Raw genomic sequence first — 18,667 nt, 5'->3', positions numbered from 1 at the left:
TCCTGCTGAGGTAGATATTAAGGGTATTTTTTTCCACAGCCAGGTTGCAAAGTGCTGGTACAGCAGAAACTTTTTGTTTAAAAAAATGCTAGACACATTATTTACTGTAAAAGATAACTGGGATGTGATAGGATTTTGTTATCCAATTAGATGAAATTATTAAAATTCTAGGGAGTCTATGAGTAGTTTAATTAAACTGCTAATGGAGGGACATTCTAAATGACAGAATCATAGAATAGTAGACTTCGAAAGGACCTTTGAGATCATATAATCTGAGCCTTCAACTGACACGTAAAAAAGCTTAGAGTCAGAAAAGTTAAATAATTTGTCCCACGTAAAAGAGTGGCAGTGCCTGAAATACAACTTCTGATCATTCTAAGTGTCATGTTCTCCAACCATAAAATAAATATAATTTATTTATATGTTATCTGGCCTGCTCACCTCATTGGTTGGTTGTGAAGTTTAAAATGAAGTAATATAGGTGAATGCACTATTTTAAAGTTACCTAAACATTGCAATGAAATGTAAGGCAGTATTATTTGAGAAGTAGCATGGTATCCTATAAAGAGAACCTGAATTTAAGACCTAGTTTAGCAATTTATAGGATTCACATCTCTGAGCCTGAACTTCTTTATCTTCAAAAAAGAGGAAATAATGAACTACTCTGCCAACCTTATATAGTTACAAGGATTAAATGAGGTAGATAATATATGGTGAAGATCATAGTAAACTGTAAAGTACTATGGCAGCAAAACCCAAATATAACTAATGTTCCACGTGGCCCAGTTTATGCAGAGTATTATAAAGAAACAGCAGTCCCACAAAAAATACACACATGCGTGCACGCACACACATATACACATGTGCAGATACACTTGTTATTGTCTGATTGTTGTTTTTTATTCTATTTTAGCCATCCTAGTAGATAAGAGGTGTTATCTCATTGTGGTTTTGATTTGCATTTCCCTAATGACTAATGATATTGAGCATCTTTTCATGTGTTTATTGACAATTTGTGTGTCATTTGGAGAAATGTCTATACATTCCTTTCGTCATTTATAATTGGATTATTTGCCTTTTATTGTTAGTTGTAGTAGTACTTTCTTTTTTTTTTTTTTTTTTTTTTTTTGAGGTACACGGGCCTCTCACTGTTGTGGCCTCTCCTGTTGCAGAGCACAGGTTCCAGACGCACAGGCTCAGCGGCCGTGGCTCACGGGCCCAGCCACTCCACGGCATGTGGGATCCTCCCTGACCGGGGCATGAACCCGTGTCCCCTGAATCAGCAGGCGGACCCTCAACCACTGCGCCACCAGGGAAGCCCCTAGAAGTACTTTTTATACACTGAATACAAATTCCTTATCAGAGATATGATTTGTAAATACATTCTCCCATTTCATTGGTTGTCTTTTTACTTTCTTGATGGTGTCCTTTTTAAATGTTTTATTTTTTCTACAGCAGGTTCTTATTGGTTATCTATTTTATATATATTAGTGTAGATATTGTCAATCCCAATCTCCCAATTCATCCCACCACCACCACAACCACAACCACCCCCACTTTCCCCCCTTGGTGTCCCCATATTTGTTCTCAACATCTGTGCCTCTACTTCTGCCCTGCAAACCGGTTCATCTGTACCATTTTTCTAGATTCCACATACATGCGTTAATATATGATATTTGTTTTTCTCTTTCTGACTTACTTCACTCTGTATGACAGCTTCTAGGTCCATCCACGTCTCTACAAATGACCCAATTTCATTCCTTTTTATGGCTGAGTAATACTCCATTGTATACATGTACCACATCTTCTTTATCCATTTGTCTCATTTGAAGCACAAAAGTTTTTAATTTTGATGAAGTCCCATTTACCTGTTTTTTTTTCCTTCTGTAGCTTGTGCCTTTAGTATCTTCTTTTTTAATTTTGCACTCATTCAAATATATGTACACAATACAGAGGTTTAAAACTAATCCAGGGATCACGGACTATCTACTCCAAAGTTAACCTAGCCACACTGGATCTTGGCTGTACATAAGGGACAGATCAGAACTCTGAACTATGCAAATTCATTGATTTCTACGTTCTTCCACCATCCCACCCCTCTGCTCCCACCCTACTCCACCCTTAGTTTTTGCCAAAGTTCCTTTTGGAAGAGTCCAACAGTATCACAGCTGAACTAGAAGGAAAAAGGCTACAAGGCCTTTAAGGCTTGTAGCTAAAAGGCTACAAAGGCTAAAAGGCCAAGATATGTTGGGAGATCAGTATGTTCTCAATGATCAGATGTCTTTATGGTATATCTTCAGCTAAAAATTTCAGTATAAAATGTATGGACTCAGAAGGGGCAGAATTGGGTAACAACAAAAGTATTTTTCTCTTCTTGTATGGGTTCCAAAATTGTAAAAAGAAATGATAACTAAAGGCCTGAAAGAAGAGTCAGAAAAGCATAAAAAGTAAATACAAGAACTCAAAAATACGTAGTGGTCTATGCTCATTTTGTGAAGGAGCCAATCACTCTGCATAACTCAGAGGGTATCACTGGGTACTACCAGCCAGTACCTCTCTTCCAAAGTAGGTGTAGGTTAGCACTACATCCACCTAAAGGGAGATTGGAGTCATCTTAGAATTCCAACTACAGCAAAATAGGACCAAAGTAAACTAGAAAGTTTTAGTCCCAAATACCTTATTATTGAAAAGAGTATTTGATTGGTCCAAGCTAGTCAAGTTACCACCTCTGCTCCAATCAAAGTGGCCAGCATTGTGTAGCACAAACATGGCTCCTCCTGTAAGGAAAGCTGAAAACATGTCTAAGATGAGATCACTTTTATGGCAGTTTCACTAACTAGGGAAAAGAACAGTGGTAGTCTATCTGTTTACCTAATCTCTGGGCAAGTCCACAGCCTTTACAGTTGATGTATTTTTTAATGAGTCTGTCTTGTTTAGAATCAGTGAGGCTTTTCTAACTTCTATACACACACACACACACAGACACACACACATGCACACACACGCACACACACAAAATAATTCCCACAGACCAGTTAAATTACCACTACAATTAAGAGATTTAAATATGTTTTTACAAATACATATCTATGTTAAGGTCTTTCTCCAAATATAGTGAATTCTCCCATAACACAAAATAACCCCAAATTCTGAGGGTTTTTTGTATTGCAAAGTTATACTTCACTTAACTTTTCAAGCAAATAGTTTCAAAATACATTTTCAACTGGGAGTATGGATCTGTGGTTAAAAACAGGAAGTTTGATGAGTAAACTTGAAACCAGTGAAAATACAGAAGATAATGAGGGAAATTCAAAAAAACTGAAATTGTCCACAAATGTGATAGCTATGGAGTGGTTCCTAAGATTTCCCACATGAACCTGGTAGTGGAAAGCATGACTGCAATATCCTGTCAAACAAGTAGTAAATCAACAGAAAGCAATCATAGGCTGTTCTCACAAGTGAATTTAAAGAGTTTTCCTTAGTATTTTGGAGATTTAATAAAGTTTTGGTGACCTTTATTCAAGAAATCCTGGAATAATCATTGTCTGAGACCATGACACTAACAGAATTCTTTAAGAACCAATTATGCGGGCTTCCCTGGTGGCTCAGTGGTTGAGAGTCCACCTGCCAATGCAGGGACACGGGTTCGTGCCCTGGTCCGGGAGGATACCAGATGCCGCAGAGCGGCTAGGCCCGTGAGCCATGGCCGCTGAGCCTGCGCATCCAGAGCCTGTGCTCCGCAACAGGAGAGGCCACAACAGTGAGAGGCCCGTGTACTGCAAAAAAAAAAAAAAAAAAAAAAAAAGAACCAATTATGCAAATATTAAGGAAGAGCACCAGAATTCAATGAAAAAGCACAATCAAAAAAGTTAACTAGAAATTGCTTGAAGTTTCCCTCAAAGGCAGTTTTAGAACCCCCTGAAAAAGTGAAGCCTTTATACTAGTAGAAACTGAAGTGAAAGAGAGGAAGGCAAGTGAAAAAGCATCATGTCAAATAACTCATTCCTATGGCTCAAAAAGCCTAAACAACAGTTTGGGAAAATGAAGTCAATCTTTTTTTTAACCTTGCATTGGAATTAAAACACCAATATGAATAATTTGGCCATTTCCTTGGCCTTCGCTTGCTATATTTATAATGGTGTATTTGATGGTAAAATGATAAGTAAGTAAATTTTCCCTGAGTTACTGGCATATGTTCAAATCTAAGACACACGAATGGAGGGGTGATGATCATGGCCTGAGCCATTGCAAACCCTGAATGCTCAAGCAATTTCTGCAAAGTTCACCAAAACACACTTCCTCGGAGACTTCTCCTGATTTTCCAAATGTGTCCAAGGGGACAATTAACATTCTATATTAGGCTTAAAAATGTGTTTTAAATACTCTTCTTATTTGACAAATTCATGATGAAATGGAAGTTTTTCAACCACGTAGACGTAAGCTCTCTTAACTAGAAGAAAGGCCTGGTAAGGGAAAACCACTATTTCTCATCTTAAGAAAACTTTTAAAAATCATCCTAAATTTGGCTTATCAAAGACCTTCTTGGATTCCATCAAGTTCTCCCTTCTGATTTAAGCTTATAAAACAAATGGCTTCTGGAAGAGTAAGACATGACTATTACATCTTAACCAAGACAAGCCTACTTGTCCCAGTGTTACTAAGTGATCTGGAAAACCTCAGCATTTTCTGAGGCCTTACTTTACTCTTGCATCAGACCCTAGAGTAGTTCTGTCACCCTAGGAAGACTGAGAAGTTCTGTCAAAAACTGTGGTACATCAATTAACAGGCTTTTATTGAGTACCATTTGTATACTCAGCACTTATGTTCCCAAAATCTAGACCCCCTCTGTGTACTTTATCTCTGTTTGTATCAAAGTGACTGCCTTTACAGAGTGACAAGAGGGTTACCAGGATCCCGTCACGCTGCTTGACACATACCGAGATTTGGGGTGCTCCTGTGATGACTAAGAGCTAAACTTTTCAGGACATTGTCATTTCCTCTCTTCACCACATCTCATTCTTTCCAGGGTATTTCCTTTATTTTCAGATACAGGGCAGTTTGCCAGCATATCTTCTGTCATGGGATAGTAATCATTATACTATGCCAAGAATTAGAATGGGATAGCATGGCGACTGCTTTCAAAACTCCCTCACTCTGTCAGCGTAATCCTAGTTTTGCTACTTTTTGCATTTCATACTTTTCTGACCCAATCAGAAAATAATGACTTTGTTCCCCAAATGAACTGACTTTCTTTTTACTTCTTCTCTTCCTTATTATTATTCCTCTTCTCTCTTTCTCCTCTCATAAACTGTGGTTCTGTTGTCTAAAATACTTTTGCTTTCACAAGTGGGTCTGTATATCAAAGTTTCATTGTTTTCATTAAGCCAAAATGTATTGAGTGCCCACTAGACTAGCTACTTCAAAAGATAGATACAGTAACTAGACACAGTCTCAAAGAGCTACGGTCTCAGGGACGGGGGAGTAGGAAAGTGTAAATTAATAAGTAAATAACCACTAAAATGGGGAATAAGTTGAGGATGAGAAGTACAGTCTTTTTGGGGTCAGGGGAGAGAGAAGTTCCAAGTGTTTGGGTGATCAGGGAAAGCATCATGGTAGAAACAGATGTGGTGGACAGAGTCTGGTTAGATATCATTCCAGGCCCAGGAGGAAAGGCAACAGAACAGAAAAGTTAGAGGCATGCAGCCATTGTGTAAAAACTGTGACATATAAGTCTGTGAAAATAACTTGGACCATATGTTTTCCTATTTCATTTTCTGGGAAATAATGAAGGAGCAAAAGTTTCTGAGCAGAGGAGTGGCCTCATCTGAGGAAGCCTGGGGAAGGTCAACCAACCAGCAGTATTGTTGGGGAGTGGGGGTGAATCCAAATGTCCAGGCAGGAGCCAGAGTCATGTGGGAGCCCCACCAATTGTCTAGATAAGAAGAAATATAGGTCTGAACTGAGGAGACAACAACAGAAGGAAGGAAAGAGAAAAAACAACATATGATGAACACCTGCATGTCAAGAACTGCATGAAGTACCTTGACAAGTATTATTCCATTTAATGGAAAAGAAAAATGGGAATGAGAGATAGAACCAGGGCAATGGGAAAGAATGATATTACTATTAATAAGTAAGTAAAAAATGTGCAGCTCTTTTCCAATCCTCTCAATTGGCCATGTAGGGGATGTTATTTTTGTCATTTTATAGATAAGGATACCAAGATTCCATGAGCTTAAGAAATTTGCTCAAGGCCAAAAGGGTAGTAAGTAGCAAAACCATGATGTGAACCCAGACTTATCTGAGTCCAAAATAGATGCTCTTCCCACTCTGTGTACCACAAAGCCTATAGAATCTTCAGTACACAAGAATTTATTAGGCATGGAGCATGAGAAATGAGAAGGAAGGAAAGAAGGAAGGAAGGAAGGAAGAGAGGGAGGGAGGGAGGGAGAGAGGGAGGGAGAAAGGGAGGGAGGAAGAAAGAACGAGGGAGGGAGGAAGGAGTTTTGAAAGATGACTCATTCCCATCTTACCCCTAGGTTCTTCATGACCTTGTTTTTTTTTCTTATTTTTTCTTTCTTAGATTCCATATATATGTGTTACACAGACCTACTAGAGAATGGACTTGAGGATATGGGAAGGGGGAAAGGTAAGCTGTGACAAAGTGAGAGAGTGGTATGGACATATATACACTACCAAACCTAAAATAGATAGCTAGTGAAAAGCAGCCGCATAGCACAGGGAGGTCAGCTTGGTACATTGAGACCACCTAGAGGGGTGAGATATGGAGGGTGGGAGGGAGGGAGATGCAAGAGGGAAGAGATATGGGAACATATGTATATGTATAACTGATTCACTTTCTTATAAAGCAGAAACTAACACACCACTGTAAAGCAATTATACTCCAATAAAGCTGGCAAAAAAAAAAGAGATGACTCATTAATAATGGTATCATTAATAAAAACAAAATAAAAACAATCTGAGTTTGGAGTTTAGTGAGTATAAGTTAATAATTTTAGTTTTAAATATGCTGAGTTTGAAATCCTGGCTGATTGTCTAAGTAAGAATATCCTAACAAGAGTTGGAAATTGCTAGGTTTTAGGAATCATAAGGAGAGAGATCTTGAGATGAAGGGAAAAGAGACTGAAGGGATTCATGTGTAAAGCAATGTGAGAGGGTGAGGAGTTGCCTGAGGCAAAGAATGTGGAGAAAAGAGTATCTTCATTATGGAGGAGAAGGAGGAAGAAAGAGCAGCTAGTGAAGGAGGTGAAAGAAGAGTTCTCAGAAAGAGTAAAGAACCCAGCAGACTACAGTATCACAGAGGACATAGGAGGGGAAAATCCCAAGAAGGGAAATTCCTGCAGAGAGGACAAGGAGAAAGAGGACTGAGAAATGCTTATTAGATTTGTTGCATATGAAATATCTGGTGACCTTCCAGAAGGTGGTTTCATAGAGGGCTAGAGGTGGAAGCCATATTACGAGGGGTTAAGAAGTGAATGCATGAGTGCGAAGTGAAAGCAGAATTTGTACTCTTTTAGAAATTTGGTGGTGAAAGGAAGAGAGATAAGTAGTAGCTTGCTCGAATAGCAGAGTCAGAGGACGGTTATTTTAGTATAGGAATGGCCCTCACCATATTTGTGGGCAGAGGAAAAAAGATTAAGAGGGAAAAAAGATGGTACCTAAAGGATGGAGCAAAAGCAAGAAGAAGGGAGCAGTAACACACTCAGAGCAGTGTTCTTGACAAGAAAAAGAACAAGCTACCTTCTTCTGATGTAGAAAAAGGGAACAGAGGTTACCCTCCAGGAGATATTGAGAGAGTTCATATGGACTGGCCACATTCTCAATAAAACATAAGACAAATAGCTAAATAAGACACAGGAAAAGAGGCTCTCTCCCACAAGTTTGGAGTCCCATATTTTAAAAGAAAGAGAAATGTTTACATAGGTCAGAAAATGGAAATTCAGTTTTGAAAAGTTACCAGACTTCAACAATTTCTTCAGCTACTCTCTATAGCATTTATTCCATTTTTCCAGAATCTAAACTGTTATTCTCTAAAAAGTACATATATCTCCCTTGGACTGCATGGTTACAATTTGGACAATGAAGAGAGCCTTTTCGGTGTCAGAAATGAAGCAACTCTGTCCTCTCTTCTGTGTTCTTTTGAGGAGAAGGTTCAGGATATTTACTTCAGTAAATTTTGGGAAAGTAAGTACTGATCTCAATGTTTATTTTCAAAGGCTATCAATTATATGGTGATTTTGATCAGTCTACCTGTAACAAATGCCATCTATTAGCAAAACATTGTATTTTACATGGATTAGCAACAGAAACTTTCAAATAAACTCAGTTACTAGAGCTATCTTCCTAGCCCTTTCCATTCTCATGTTTAATCACTAAGAGCTCACATTCACTGATCTGGTACTCCATGGTGGTTCATGATGTACATGAATGTATCATTTAATCCTTGTAATAACCTTATAGTGTATTATTATTATTCCCATTTTGCATATAAATACACATTAAGCCATTTTTCCAAGTTCTCAGAGATAATAATGGTAGAACTAGCGTCAGTCCTGGTCTGACTTAAAAGCTCGTGCATCTGAAGATTAAATTGTACCACCTCGCAATTCAGTTGCATATTTCTATAGATACAGTTTTTTCTTCTTCTCTAACTTCTTTGGTTATCTAAGACGTCTCCTTTCTGCCTCCCTCCTCACCACGAGAGTCTAGTATCCTTGGAAGAGAGCCTAGAATATTGTACCTCTTCAAAATATATGGAAGTAAATTGAAACAAATTAAAATCAACTTTAAAACAATTAATCATTGGGTTTTCCATCACATCTGCTTTGTTTCCACTATACTTCCTACATTCACAACCCCTCCTCCCACATTGGATTCAAGAGAATATCCAAGTGTGGGAATGTGAATATTATTGTGAAAATAACCCTGTAAAACAGCTTCTCTAAATAAGACTCTGCTTAAGTCAAGTGTGTGAATGCATAGAAGATGAAGGGGGCCTTCTCATCAGCAATTACCCGGGAAGATTTGAGCTGAGGATTTCACTCTCTTAGAGCTGATGATGTTCACTTGTTCATTTAACAGCTATTCGTGGAGCACCTTCTATTTGCTTAAGCCAGTTCCTGCCCTTTATGAGTTCTCAGACAAGAGGAGAGACATCAGGTATCCTACAATTGTAGAACAGACTGGTAATGCCAGAACAGAGGTGGGGAGGATGGCCAAACAACAGCTTGACACTTTTTTTGTCATTAATTATATGTATTTCAAGCTAACTTCTCAATATGGGCTCATTTCCTGTTTGCATCAACATGAAGCCTCAAATGAAACCACACAGTGTATTTCATTTCAAAATGAAACTCATGACACAGCTAAGCAGTGAGTCATCCTCAGAAGCCATGAAATTTCAATCCCAGTGTTTTAAAAACTGGTTGGGTCTTTTCCATCATTAAGCTGCACTGTGTGTTTCTAGACCTGAACTTCTTTATCACCCATTTTCATTTAGATGATGATTGTCAAAATAGCTCATCTTTGTGTTACAGTGATAAAATCTGCAACTCTCTACATCACTAAAAATGAATTTGGAACAGAGGAAATAAAGTGAGGAAACTATTTTCCTTACAGACCTAGATAATGGAGGAAATCAGAGATCTGATAATAATTTTTCCACAGAGACTATCCTCACAGCCTAAACTTGTATTATTATTTTCACTTTATTGGGTGCCCTTCAGAATTCTGTAAGTTAACAAAAGGCTGTATCTTTTCACTTTGGAAAGTCAGTCAATGAAAACAAACAAACAAAACGAGCTAGGACATCTTACAGTGAAGAGTAGAAAGAACAGACCCAGGTAAATAACACAGTTCTGTATTGGTGAGGATGGTTCCTAAACTGTAGGTGATGTCACAGCTGCTTGTCTATTTCCCACCCTCCTCTTGAAAAAAACAAAAACAAAAACAAAAAACAAAAAAACCTCAGTAGGGCTTCCCTGGTGGCACAGTGGTTGAGAGTCCGCCTGCCAATGCAGGAGACACAGGTTCGTGCCCGGTCCGGGAAGATCCCACATGCCGCGGAGCGGCTGGGCCCGTGAGCCATGGCTGCTGGGCCTGCGCGTCCGGAGCCTGTGCTCCGCAACGGGAGAGGTCACAACAGTGAGAGGCCCGCGTACCGCAAAAAATAATAATAATAATAATAATAGCAGTAGCTGTTCTCTCACAAGCTCATTAGATCATGGATGTTGAAGCTGTTTCTTAAGCTCATCAGTAATGCTGCCTACTATGGATTGTTTAAAAGAAAAATAAAGACAATTTAAAAAAAAAAAAAAACTCAGTAATTTCCCAGGGTTAGAACACAGGTCAGTGTGAAACAACCACCCAGGAAGGTCCTTCAGATTGTAGCCTCACCCTTACACACCAAAACAAACCCACGTAATGCAAAAGGAGAGGGAGACGAAAGTATATGTCAGTAATGCAGAAAAAAATTCACCTTGACCTCAACTTTTAGCTGATTTTCAAAAAGTATTCTTGTGCATCCCAGAGCACACCAAATCTTACATGTGATCGTGCATCATCTCAACCTCCATACTCCTCCGCTTCACCCCTGTTGTCACTACCTCACATGTGCACCTGCATGCCCATTTCAGCCCTACCACACTAAGGGTATGTGAAGAATGCACAGACAAGTGAGTCAGAAATTGTAAAACCCTCGCAGAGGCCAGCCCCAAGGCTGCAGATCTCAGGCAAGCCACATGATGGTTTCCAATGGCACTGACATGCACCAAGATAAGAAGTTTCATTAATGTAGTGCTCACTGGAGAATCCTAATGAATCACCAACTATATGACAAACAAGGAAATTGATAGCCCATATCCAACCTTGTTACTCTGTGTGATGGAGAGGTGACAGTGAACTAGAAAGAAGTATGTGGATTTCACAACCCCTGATGGTTTGGTTTGGTCAAATTCAAGGCCCTTCCTAAATACTTAGCTAGAAAGATAAGTGATACACAGAACAACTTCCATTGTGACACATCTTCCTCTTTCACCCTTACCAATTTTAGTGCACACCGAGATCAAATCCTGGTCTTTCCTTTTCTCTTTACAATGGAGTCACATCTTGCTCCAGGGTTAGGTGGCTCAGCCCATAAAGTGAAAATCTCATGTAATTCAAATTACCCTTGAAAATGCCTAAAGTCCCCTACAGCATTCAGTGTCCTCAGTAGGTGATCTTATCAGTTCACTAATGTTCCTCTAGGGCTTTTGATTAATTTTCAGTGCCTACACTGAGCATGTCAATAAATCCTTCACCACCCACTTACCAAGTTCCTTGAAAATCTGTTTCATGTCTTTACCATTGGTCAGGGAAACACTTAAAATTATTCAATACAATCTTTCCATGGATTTCTACCGAAGATATTGACTATTTCAGGCTTGACTGAATATGCTGCCTGCATAGAATGAACATATAACCACACCACTACTCATCCCAACCTTTACCCCACCTTTTTGTCTCCCCACCTCTATACTGTCCCTTCTCTCCTTCCCTCCCTCTTTTTATTTCCACAAAGTTCAGTTCAGATAAATCAATTGCTCCTATCAGGAAAATCTCCTATAATTAGTAAATGTTCTCAAGAAACATTTATAAACCCATTTGCCTGACTTTCTTCCACCAAAACTATTACTTTGTATTGCTCTCATATGCTCATTCATTCATTCATCCATTCCACAAAGATTCACTATGAACCAACTATAATACATACCAGACACCATTCCAAGCACAGGGCTTACATCAGTGTTCACAACGAAGTCCCTGCTCTCAAGGAACTCACTTTCCAGTGGGGTAGACAGTAAGTAGGCATATTCCTAAGACACTGTCAGGCAGGACTGAGTGTTAAAAAGGGGGCATCAGGTAGTCAGATAAGGCTTCTGAAAAAGGTCTTTGACCAAAGACCTAAGTAAGCAGGGAGACAAGCCATGTGGATATCTGCAGAAACAGTGTTAAGGACAGAGGGGAGCAGCAAGTGTAAAGGTTTTTAAAAGAGCATGGGATTGGAGTTTTCCAGAAGCGACCAGGATACTTCCAGGATGGGTGAAGCTGAAAGCTCAGAGGGGAGAGTAGTATGAGATGACTTTGAGAGTTGGCCAGAATCGAGAAGGATTTTGGCTTTTATCTGTGGATGGTATGCGAAGCCCTGATCCATGGATCTTTTCATAGGAGGCAGCATAACCTGACTGAGGTGTTTTTAGAAGGATATCTCCAGCTGATCTGTGGAGAGTCATGAGGAGGGACCTGTAGAGGGAGAAAGACAGGAAACTGGCAGAGGCTCCTCCAACCTCCTAGCATCAGCCTAGGGTCTCAAATTAGTGTTTCTCAGTATTTGCCTTTCCCGTCAGGAAAAACAAGTGAGAAAAGTTTTCTAGTTAAGTGGTTTTTGGTTTTCTACCAAACTACTCAACTTTCACACAGTCCTTCTCTCCTGCTCTCTAGGTCTGACTCTCTGCCATGAAGTCTGCTTCAATCCTGCCCTGAGAGCAAAGCTCCCTGGTGCATGGGCCCCTTCAGGGCCCTGGAAGCCACATAGATTCACCCAATACCACCCTCTTAATAATATAGGGTTCTACCTTTTCACTTTCTTTTTCACACAGAGATTCTGACAGCTTTATCAAAAAACATAAGAGCTTGAAATCAAAAATTCAATGTTAGTTCCTGAAAAAAATAAGTATTTCTACTAATAAAGTAATGTACATTTAATACAGACAGTAAATTTGCCTCTGAAGCACTGCTTATGTGTATAGTAGTTTTTAGTGCCATGGAAAATCTGTGAATGTAACAGATTGAATTTTGAATCCATAAGAAGTAATTTTTTAACTTTACCTGAGACTTATTTAGAGGCAAATAGTAAGGCTTTTTTAATTAAGTAAAGAAAGGGGACACCTGATTTAGTACAAAATACAACGTATAGTGCAAATTATTATCACTGAACTCCCCATTTCTCACATATGTGTGTATATACACACACATATACACATATAGGTACACATTTATATAAATTTTTATCAAATTTAAACCTTTTGGCAACCCTATCACTTAGCTCCTCTCACTGTCATCACACCCTTTGTCTGATCATTGAGTGGCAGTCAGCTGCCTGAGTCTATTGCCTGCTGGTGTCATGCCAAGGAAAGTAGACTTGATTCTTTAGGCCATGTGGGTCCATTGACTATTTCAGAGAACAGAAATAATATAATTTTTCAATGTTCATTTATTCAAACATTTGTTGTACACCAACTATTCAGCAGGTGCTGGGCTAGGCAATGGTGGAACAACCACGAATAAGACATAGCCTGTGCCCTTATAGTCCAGTGTGACTGCCACATGGAAAGTAACTGGTAGGGAGCCAACTCTACAGACAAAAAGGCAATAGCAGCCTTTTGTAACAGTCTAAAAAGAAAATGGCGAAGCTAATAGAAACTCAAGGGACATGTAAGAGATAGAATCAACTGGATTCTTTCAGCCATTTTACTGTCCATTTTTCCTTCCTTACCAACTCTCAGGTAATTCCCTCCAGGATTTTCCCTATAAATGTTTATAACACTTCCAAACTCTGAGAGCTGTACCAGAGTACCATGCTTTATTTGCTTAAAAATAAGTAGAATAAATATTGCTACTTTATAGAATAAATATTTCTGGATGAGTTTAGTCAAGGATTTGCGTATCTGGGCGTTATGGTGATAAAGAAGAGGAAACTCATCCAGAAAAAGTATGAAAAATAAAGGTCTGCTTTATAAAGCAATGAGGATAAAATAAAAGTACTAAAGTCCTTATTAAATAGGCACCATTCATCACTCTCAGTAACGTACTGCAATACTTTCCAGTACTTCAATAGAAAAAGAAAGGCCTAAGTCTTGGCACCATCTGAAATCTGGCAGGCATAACATTTAGCTAGTCTATAAAGCTGTCTTTCTCCTGGGATATCCTCAAAAGACAATGCAGGCTGCCTCAGAGCCACATCTTAAAACCAATAGTCCATGTCAGGGGGAAGAAGCCTTGAAGTGCTATTTTGTTTGCTTTTCAGAATCAAGTGAATAGAACAGGATTAGGCTAGAGACACCAAATTTCCCCAGATTATCACCTGAGACATCTAGCCACAAATAGATGAAATCTAGTTGTGACTTATGAGCCCTTTGGCAGGGAGCAATCGTCTCCTTCCAAGTATATCTTTCAAGTGAAAAGCCTTGACACATTTTGTTCCTCAAAATGGTTGATCCTTCTCAGTCTGGCAGCTAGTTTACCAAGATCCTAAGCCAAGCGCCAAAGTGAAGGCAGTGGTTACTATGTACACATTTCCATGTCCAACCACATAATCCTGATTTTCTGATCTTTGCTGATAAGTGGCTGTGAATAAAAAGAGAAAGGGTGATAGACTCAGAAAAGCAAGCTCTCAACTGCCTGTTTGTTGGCATTATTGTTTCAGTTATCTATCAGCATAACAAACCATCCTGAAAAACAGTGAGCGGCATAAAACAACAAACATGCTATTATGCTGCTGCATTCTGGTGCTCAGGAACTTTAACAGAACATAGAGGGATGACTCGTTTTTGTTCAGTAATGTCTGGGGCCTCAGCTATGATGACTCCAAAGACTGTGAGGTGACTCAAAAGGTATGGCTGGAATAGCAGGGACAAGAGAATCCACTTTCAATATGGTTTCTTTAATCAAATGTCTGGCCCTTGGCCTGGGATTGGTGAAGGACAAGCACAGCTGGAGCTGTCAACCAGAGTGCCTACATGTGGCCTCTCCATCTTGGCTGTCTCAAGGTAACCAGAATTACAATGTGATGGCTCAGGGCTCAAAGGACAAGTATTCCAATAAGCAAGGAGGAAGCTGCATGGCCTTTTGTGACCCAGCTTCAGAGGTCAGCTAGCGTCACTTCCAGTGTGCTCTGTTAGTCAAAGCAGTCACAAGCCTACCAGATTCAAGTGGAGGAGACATAGACCCCACCTCCTGATGGGAAGAATGTCAAAAAAATTGCAGCCATGCTGTTAAACTGTCCCAGTTACCTTCCCCATGGATGTCACCATCAACAGAGAGGCAGATTGTATTTAGGAGCACGGTGGGGGAGTGGGGAATAGGGAAAAGCCCCTGTAGGTACAAGTGTGTAAAATGAGAGGACAGTCCTTACCAGACTAATCTTCTCACTGGAGCACATCCAGGAAAACTCAAGATCTAATTTCCATGTAGCTCTATTACTTGGAACAGGGCTTCTTAATGTGCATTACTCAAGACCTCCCTTAGGGTCCTATGGCCCCTTTGACTAATGATGCTTCAGATGTGACTCCAGATCACACCATTGTCAACACCATGGGACTACCATGATTCCTTCCAGACCAGCCCTTACACATCAGGGCAGAAACAAGGAAACAGAGCTGAACAGTCATGGCTGTATGAATGTATGGGGCAATTTTACCCATTTCCTGGATACCTATCCTAGTTTTTCTGGGTGTGGGGGGTTGGGGGGAAGGAGGAATCATGGATTCCTGTTATCATTAGCCCCCAAAGCCATCTTCCAGCTGTTCAATGTCACACCCAGTGGGGCCAGGGAGTAGCAGGGAAGGGAGAAGGAGGTGAGCAATGCACAGGGCCAGGCATGGATCAGCAAAGTATTGAGATTAATTATATAATTATGCAACTATATTAATATCAAATGAAATAAACTCTAAGGCATAAAGCTTTACTAGAGATAGTGTCACTTCATAATGACAAAAGGTACATTTCATATGACAGAAATAATTTTAAATTTTCATGCAAATTTTGACACAGCCTCAGAATATTTAAGCAAAAGTTAGCAGAAAAAGTAAATAAATGCAGGGCTTCCTTGGTGGCGCAGTGGTTGAGAGTCTGCCTGCCAATGCAGGGGACACGGGTTCGAGCCCTGGTCCGGGAGGATCCCACATGCCGCAGAGCAGCTGGGCCCGTGCGCCACAACTGCTGAGCCCATGTGTCACAACTATGGAAGCCCTCGGGCCTAGAGCCTGTGCTCCACAACGGGAGAAGCCACCACAATGAGAAGCCCGCGCACCGCAATGAAGAGTAGCCCCTGCTCGCTGCAACTAGAGAAAGCCCGCGTGCAGCAACGAAGACCCAATGCAGCCAAAAATAAATAAATAAATAAATATTTTTTTTAAAAAGTAAATAAATGCAATATCATACAGTAATAGTGTAACAAATATTTCTATATCTGATAGACCAAGAATATAAAAAGTCAGCAAGAATATAGAAGGTATTTAATTACATAATTATAAAATTAGCAAGCATAATTAAAGCATAAGCACACTTGAAACACAAAGATTGACCCACACTGATTCTCGAAGCAAGTTTCCAAAAATACCAAAATACTGGTTTCATTCAAATCATAGTCTCTGACCACACCTCCGTGTTGTTAAACTTGACACCGCTAACAGAAAGATAACTAGAAAAATCCCATATGTTTAAAATCAATAAACTTCTAAATAGCTTGAGTCAAAAAAAGAAATTAAATTGGAAAATAGAAAAAATGTAGAACTGATTAATAATAAAATACCACAAACAAAACTTGGGGAAATACAGCAAAAGCAGGAATTAGAGAGAAATTGGTAATCTTAAAATCCTGTATTAGAAAAGAAGGAAGTATTGAAAAGTAAAGTGCTAAGCATCACCTGGGCAGAGCAACTTAATAGACATTTCTCCAAAGAAGACATCCATATGGCCAAGAGGCACATGAAAAGATGCTCAACATCACTAATCATCAGGGAAATGCAAATCAAAACCACAACGAGATATCATCTACACCTGTGTTGGCTCCCAAACTGGCCCCCATATACAGAGGGCAAAGAGAGCCTTAAGAAAGAAGTAGGCCACTGGAGATTGGTAGGTGGTGGGTTTAATAAGCAAAGGAACTTAGACATGCAGCTATATGTGGGCGGCTGCAGGACAAGTAGATCTCCACACCCACCAGACAGAATCTTAAAGCTTATACACAGGACTTAGCTGGGTTCAGTCATGTATGCTGTCCAGATGGTCTCAACCACACCTTGCTCTCTCAGGGCTGTATCCTTCAAAGCAGCTCTGGCTGTGGGAGTATGGGTGAAGCGTACTTTCCAAGGACCTGGAGGTGGGGAGGAACCCCCAACTGCCTGGGTCAGCTCCTGGGTCAACGGGTGGTCACGTCCTCTCCATGACCTCCTCCAACAACCTGTCAGAGCAGCTGTCATCAAGACAACAAGAGATGTGTTGGTGAGGATGTGAAAAAAGGGGAACTCGGGCACTGTTGGTGGGAATGTAAATCAATTCAGCCACTATGGAAAACAGTATGGAGGTTGCTAAAAAAAATTTTTAAATATGATCCAGGAATCCCACTCCTGGGTATATATCCAAAGGAAATGAAAACAGAATATGGAAAAGATACCTGCATCCTCGTGTTTACTGCAGCATTATTCATAATAGCCAAGATAAGGAAACAACTTAAGTGTCTGTCAGCAGATAAATGGATAAAGACGTTGTGGTGTATATATGTATACAATGGAACATTATTCATCCACAAAAAAAGAAAGAAAATCTGCCATTTGCAACAACATGGATAAACCTTGATAGCATTATGCTAAGTGAGATAAGCAACACAGAGAATAACCAATATCGTATATCACTTATATGTAGAATCTTAAAAAGCCAAACTCATAGAAACAGATTGCAAAATGATGGTTATGAGGGGCTAGGAAGTGGAAGAATTGGGGAGATGTTAAAGATACAAACTTGCGACTAAAAGATGAGTAAATTCTGCAGATCTAATGCACAGCATAGTGATTATGGTCAATAATGCTGTATTGTGTCTTTCAAAATTGCTAAGAGACCAGGTGTTAAATGTTCTCGCCACAAGAAAGAAATGGTAATTATGTGACATGATAGAGGTGTTATAAAGCTACAGTGGTAATCATACTGCAATATATAAATGTATCAAATAAACACACGGTATACCTTAAACTTACCCAATGTCATATGTCAATTTTATCTCAATTAAAAAAGGAAAATACGTTTGAAAACTTTGTGAAATTGAAAATTTTCAGAAATATATCACAAAAACTGATTCAAGAACTGGGAAACTTTAATAGTTTTATAATGATTAAAGATACTGAATCAGCAGTTTAGTAACTTGTGTTGGCTTCTATGACATACTTTTCTTCACTTGTGCAAGAATATTTGGCTGTTGAATGCATATAAATTTATATTTAAATATAATTTAATTCCAATTTAACACATACTATTCCAGAGTATAGAAAAGAGGAAAAAAATCCTCAACTCTGAGTTTTGCATAACCTTGATTCCAAAAACCGACAAAAGCAATACAAAAAAGGAAAATTACAGGCCAGTCTCAATCATGAACATAGATGCTAAAAACCAAACAAAATACTAGCTAATCAAGTCGGCCCAAGGATGCTCTAATGTGCTGGAATGTTCTATTTTTTTTACCTGGCTGGTGGGTACTTGGGTTTTTTAAAACATAATACTTTAACAAATACATATATGCTTAAATACATTTTGTACACTTCTTCTGTTTATAGGATATATTTCATTATAAAAACAAAAACAAATAATACCTAGGAGCAACTGACACACTCACTCTTTC

The sequence above is a fragment of the Lipotes vexillifer genome, unplaced genomic scaffold (assembly GCF_000442215.2).
Source record: "Lipotes vexillifer unplaced genomic scaffold, Lipotes_vexillifer_v1.1 scaffold1016, whole genome shotgun sequence".
In the NCBI taxonomy this organism is placed as follows: domain Eukaryota; kingdom Metazoa; phylum Chordata; class Mammalia; order Artiodactyla; family Lipotidae; genus Lipotes; species Lipotes vexillifer.
The sequence above is the reverse complement of the archived record's forward strand: the minus strand, read 5'-3'. Positions refer to the sequence as shown.